Below are 6,000 nucleotides of genomic sequence, written 5' to 3' on the forward strand. Positions count from 1 at the left end.
GGCAGTGATACTACTTTGTATTATACAATAATGATGGATAAAAGTTCTTATACACTTGTCCAAACCTATAGAATGTACAAAACCAAGAGTGAACTTTAATGTAAACTATGAACTTTGGGTGATAATGACAGATCAGTGTAGGTTCATTGTTTGTAACAAGTATACCTATCTGATGGGCGTTGTTGATAATGGGGGAGGTTGTACATATTTGTGGGGAAAGAGTATGTCATCTGAAAGTAAAAACACACAATCTAAAAGTTGAGATTATGTTTTAGTTAGGCAGACAAAACTGAGGACTTCAAGTTCATGTGGCCTCTCAAGTAGCTCTGAGAGACATCTCTGAAGAGGTAAGGGAGGCACCAGGTGATATAGGAGTGTCTGCAAAAGAAAACTCCAGGTTGTTGGAACAGCAAAAGATTACAGTTAATTAAAGAAAATCAGATACCCAAAGTTAAGGAACTTAGCACTTTTCTATGTCTGGGAAGATAAAAGATGCAAGTGTGGGCCCATTGAAATCACTCCTATGATATGCACCTCAACAATCTGGGGCTTATATCCTATACTTTATCTTCTTAAGTCTTCTCAGGGTGTGCCATCAGGGGTGGTTGTGGCAGCTGACTGCTAGATGGGGGGTGTTTTGTTCCTATGCTGAGTTCCCTCAGGGCACACTGTTGGGACAACTATAATGTAGTGACTTGAGGACTGCACTATCATTTGTTTACTGATATGGCAGGCAACCCTTTTTTTATAGGTATATGGGAACTCTCTGTACTGCTCAGTGTTGCTTTGACTGTATAACTGTGCTAAAAAAAATAAAGCCTGTTGAAACAAAAAGGGTGTCTTACTGAAAGCAAGTTTATGTACGTGACACATAGTGAAACAGTACTGAAATACTGAGGTTTGAAGCAGAGAAAGGTTTATTGCAGGGCCATGCAAAGAGACAGGTGACTTATGTCCCCCAAACCCTAAATTTCCCAGAGTTTAAGCAAAGCAATTTTAAAGGCCAGGTAAGGGAAGGGGCATTGCATGGTATATAATTAGCTCATGCACAGTTCTCTGATTGGTTGATGGTGTCACAGATTAACATTATCAATCTTTAAGCTTCAGGAGGCCTGGAGGCTATATGTTCATAGTATCAAGTAGTTAACATCTTCCTTTGGTTGGGGGGCGGGTTTCAAATTTGTAAAACAACTCAGGAATGTACATCAGATACTGTTATCTAGGTACTTTAGAGAGGAGCTAAAGCTGAGGATCAAAGAAGGCAATGGCAACCCACTCCAGAACTCTTGCCTGGAAAATCCTATGGATGGAGGAGCCTGGTAGGCTGCAGTCCATGGGGTTGCTAAGAGTCGGACACGACTGAGCGACTTCCTTTTCACTTTTCACTTTCATGCATTGGGGAAGGAAATGGCAACCCACTCCAGTGTTCTTGCCTGGAGAATCCCAGGGACGGGGGAGCCTGGTGGGCTGCCATCTATGGGGTCGCATAGAGTTGGACATGACTGAAGTGACTTAGCAGCAGCAGCAAAGCAGAGGATGGGCTTCCCTTGTAGCTCAGCTGGTAAAGAATCTGCCCGTAATGCCAGAGACCTGGGTTCGATCCCTGGTTGGGAAGATCCCCTGGAGAAGGGAAAGGCCACCCACTCCAGTATTCTGGCCTGGAGAATTCCATGGACTGTATAGTCCATGGGGTCTCAAAGAGTCAGACATGACTGAGTGACTTTCACTTCACTTAAAGCAGAGGCTATGGGGGAAGGGCTTGCCCCAGGAAGGCCCCGCCCCAGGAAGGCCCCATGGATCCTGCTTGATTACAGTACCCCTTTTCTCTTCAATACTCCTCAATTTTGAGGAAAACAGGTGTTGGACAAGAAAAAGGAATGATTTTTGGATAAAGAGTTTAATCATAAACTCAACAGAGGAACTAGATTTTAGGGGAACTTGGTTTCAATCTCCAACCCTATCTCAGTTCAGTTCAGTTCAGTCGCTCAGTCATGTCCGACTCTTTGCGAGCCCATGAATCTCAGCACGCCAGGCCTCCCTGTCCATCACCAACTCCCGGAGTTCACCCAGACTCACGTCCATCGAGTCAGTGATGCCATCCAGCCATCTCATCCTCTGTCGTCCCCTTCTCCTCCTGCCCCCAGTCCCTCCCAGCATCAGGGTCTTTTCCAGTGAGTCAACTCTTTGCATGAGGCGGCCAAAGTACTGGAGTTTCAGCTTTAGCATCATCCTTCCAAAGAAATCCCAGGGCTGATCTCCTTCAAAATGGACTGGGTGGATCTCCTTGCAGTCCAAGGGACTCTCAAGAGTCTTCTCCAACACCACAGTTCAAAAGCATCAATTCTTTGGCGCTCACCCTTCTTCCCACAGTCCAACTCTCACAACCATACATGACCACAGGAAAAACCATAGCCTTGACTAGACGAACCTTTGTTGGCAAAGTAATGTCTCTGCTTTTGAATATGCTGTCTAGGTTGGTCATAACCTTCCTTCCAAGGAGTAAGCGTCTTTTAATTTCATGGCTGCAGTCACCATCTGAGTGATTTTGGAACCCAAAAAATAAAGTCTGACACTGTTTCCTCTGTTTCCCCATCTATTTCCCATGAAGTGATGGGACAAGATGCCATGATCTTCGTTTTCTGAATGTTGAGCTTTAAGCCAGCTTTTTCACTCTCCACTTTCACTTTCATCAAGAGGCTTTTCAGTTCCTCTTCAATTTCTACCATAAGGGTGGTGTCATCTGCGTATCTGAGGTTATTGATATTTCTCCCTGCAATCTTGATTCCAGCTTGTGCTTCTTCCAGTCCAGCATTTCTCCTGATGTACTCTGCATATAAGGTAAATAAGCAGGGTGACAATATACAGCCTTGATGTACTCCTTTTCCTATTTGGAACCAAAATAGGTCTGTTGTTCCATGTCCAGTTCTAACTGTTGCTTCCTGACCTGCATACAAATTTCTCAAGAGGCAGATCAGGTGGTCTGGTATTCCCATCTCTTTCAGAATTTTCCACAGTTTATTTATTGTGATCCACACAGTCAAAGGCTTTGGCATAGTCAATAAAGCAGAAATAGATGTTTTTCTGGAACTCTCTTGCTTTTTCCATGATCCAGCGGATGTTGGCAATTTGATCTCTGGTTCCTCTGCCTTTTCTAAAACCAGCTTGAACATCAGGAAGTTCACGGTTCACATATTGCTGAAACCTGGCTTGGAGAATTTTGAGCATTACTTTACTAGCGTGTCCCTCCCCAAATCTTTCAGGGAATGAGGCAATAACTGGTCTGGATACTTGCTGCTGAAATGGGATGTAGTCCTGCCTCAGTTTGGGGACTGGGCAGCAAATATTCCCGAGTTTCAAGTTCCTGAGTCTTGTGTGATTAAGATCTCAGTCACTTAGTCTGCCCTTTTGGTGCCAACAGACTCAATTAGAAATAGATGGAGGAGTGACAGCCAGAACAAAATAGATCTCATTCATTGAGGAATTCAGGAGAAAAAGTCTGAAGACCAGTCTGGACCTGGCTCTTTTGGGGAGACTTGTAGCCAGGTAGCTGGTTGTCTATTTTTATCTTCTATAGGTTTTGACTTTTGATGTGGTATTAACACATACGTAACAGGAGATAATTGGCTAGTACATATGTATCCTTTTTCTGCTAATATCTGATTGAAGACAACTGCAGCCATGAAATTAAAAGATGCTTGCTCCTTGGAAGAAAAAGTATGACTAACCTAGACAGCATATTAAAAAGCAGAGACATTACTTTGCTGACAATGGTTTGTCTAGTCAAAGCTATGGTTTTTCCAGTAGTCATGTATGGATGTGAGAGTTGGACCATAAAGAAAGCTGAGCACCGAAGAATTGATGCTTTTGAACCTTGGTGTTGGAGAAGACTCTTGAGGGTCCTTTGGACTGCAAGGGCATAAAGCCAGTCAATCCTCAAGAAAATCAGTCCTGAATATTCACTGGAAGGACTCATGCTGAAACTGAAACTCCAATATTTTGGCCACCTGATGTGAAGAACTGACTCTTAGGAAAAGACCCTGATGCTGGGAAAGATTAAGGACAGGAGGAGAAAGAGAAGACAGAGGATGAGATGGTTGGATGGCATCACCGACTTGATGGACGTAAGTCTGAGTAAGCTCCGGGAGTTGGTGATGGACATGGAAGCCTGGTGTGCTGCAGTCCATGGGGTCACAAAGAGTGGGACATGACTGAGCGACTGAAATGAACTGACCTGATAAGTAAGAATTTAAATTAAGAACTTCCATTAGGTGCAGCTGGGTATATCCACAGGTTATCTGAGTTTGTTTCATACTTGTCCTTTTCTTTAAGGGAAATTGTATATTGGCATTGTCCATAAGACACCCAGCCCAATTTCTTACTATTACTAGGCTGGTTATCCTAGCATGGTTTAAAGGGATCCGTTAAATTTAAATGACCACAGCCATGTGTTAACCAGATAAATTCATCCCATAGTTGTGGGAGGTTATTTTCTATGGCTGAACTACTGTTTGTTGCTCTGATAGAGTGCAAGTAACTTTAGAAGAAAACTCATATTTATGGCTGGGTTCAGAGAATTATTATTATTATTATTTTTAGTTATTATAAAATTGCCTTAGTTCACTTTTTTCCACATTACAAGCTGGCGGTGGGCAATGGCCTGCTGTGCTCCTAACAATACGGATTGGAGCAGGTATTATTAATTGACCAGGTGAGGGAATCCCACCTGGTAATATCAATAGTGGCCTGAATAGAACTATAATTTCTTCCTTCTAGAATAAATTTCCTAAGGACCAACCAATAAGAGATTTGGAGTGAAGAAATCCACCAGGGTAACCCAGAAGTACTGAATATAGATAGTGACCATAAATCTAAAGTAATTGGATTACTTCAACTCTGCATAAGATTGTGAAATACAGTTGGTTCATAAGAAAGGTGCAAGCAATTATTAAAGTAATTGGTACACATACCTGTTCCAGCATCTTACATCTGTTGTCCACTTAAAATGTTGTCTTCTTCTTATCCTGGTATGGTAGTTTCCCCTCTGAAAAAGAAAGAAAGAAAAGAAAGTTGGTCACTCAGTCATGTCCAACTCTTTGTGACCCCGTGGACTGTAGCCCACCAGACTCCTCTGTCCGTGGAATTCTCCAGGCAAGAATACTGGAGTGGGCTGCCATTTCCTTTTCCATAGGGTCTTCCCAACCCAGGGATCAAACCCAGGTCTCCCACACTGCAGGCAGACTCTTTACCATCTGAGCCATCAGGGAAGCCAGTTTTCCCTCTGAGTGTTATTTAAAGGTAATTTTGAGATCAGCAGTCCTCTCTATAGGCCAGTCCAGTATAGAGTCCCTGTATAAGTTGAAATGTTAATTCAAGAGTCAATTCTCTTTAGTTCCATTGCATATGAGCTAGTTAAGTGTGCCTGATAAGGGTCTTTTCTAAATCTTGTTTGGAAATAGCCCCTTAAATGATGCTCCTTTCAGTATGTATAATCCCTGGCTACAGGTCATAAGGCATCTGATACTCATCCAAAGGTAGATTAAGCCTCAGAAATATAGACTTAGAATGTCCTTAATAATTCAATTAAACTTTACAATTATGTAGAATGACAGGAAGGAACTATCTGGGAAGTGAGTCTTAGACAGTACATGCAAACCTCAGTTAATGGAATCAGAATTTGGCATCCACTGAAACATAATCTTTCTCTAAAACCCTAATTTTTATCAAAGACAGCTAAATTAAGACTAGCTTGTTTGCAAAATGAGTCTGGTTAATTGAGTATGTTGGTTCCTTTAAATTGACTGTGCTGCAACTTTTCATAAGGAGTCTCAGACTGAAATTTAAAGGGCCTTTCAGGGTTAGGGAAGCCATACCAAGGACTTGCCATAGATTTTACCTTACAAATTTAGGTGAATTTCTCCCTTTTTGAGGTCCCCAAAATACTTTGAGATTTTTTTCACCTGTTAAGAAGTAGCCTTCCTAATTTACCTGATAAAGCTGTTG

The 6,000-nt window shown here is 42.2% G+C and overlaps 1 long non-coding RNA gene across 1 annotated transcript; it reads right to left on the minus strand.

Moving 5' to 3' along the window:
* Positions 1-252: 252 nt before the first annotated feature.
* On the minus strand, positions 253-5,521 carry LOC147361859 (uncharacterized). The gene is made up of 3 exons (XR_015137684.1): positions 5,247-5,521; positions 4,968-5,041; positions 253-378 (listed from the first exon to the last, which is right to left on the minus strand). It is a non-coding gene; the product is annotated as an uncharacterized LOC147361859 (long non-coding RNA).
* Positions 5,522-6,000: the final 479 nt, after the last annotated feature.

The sequence above is a fragment of the Bos grunniens genome, chromosome 12 (genome assembly GCF_055505025.1).
Source record: "Bos grunniens cultivar Pamir isolate PY7600 chromosome 12, Bosgru_T2T1.0, whole genome shotgun sequence".
In the NCBI taxonomy this organism is placed as follows: Eukaryota; Metazoa; Chordata; class Mammalia; order Artiodactyla; family Bovidae; genus Bos; species Bos grunniens.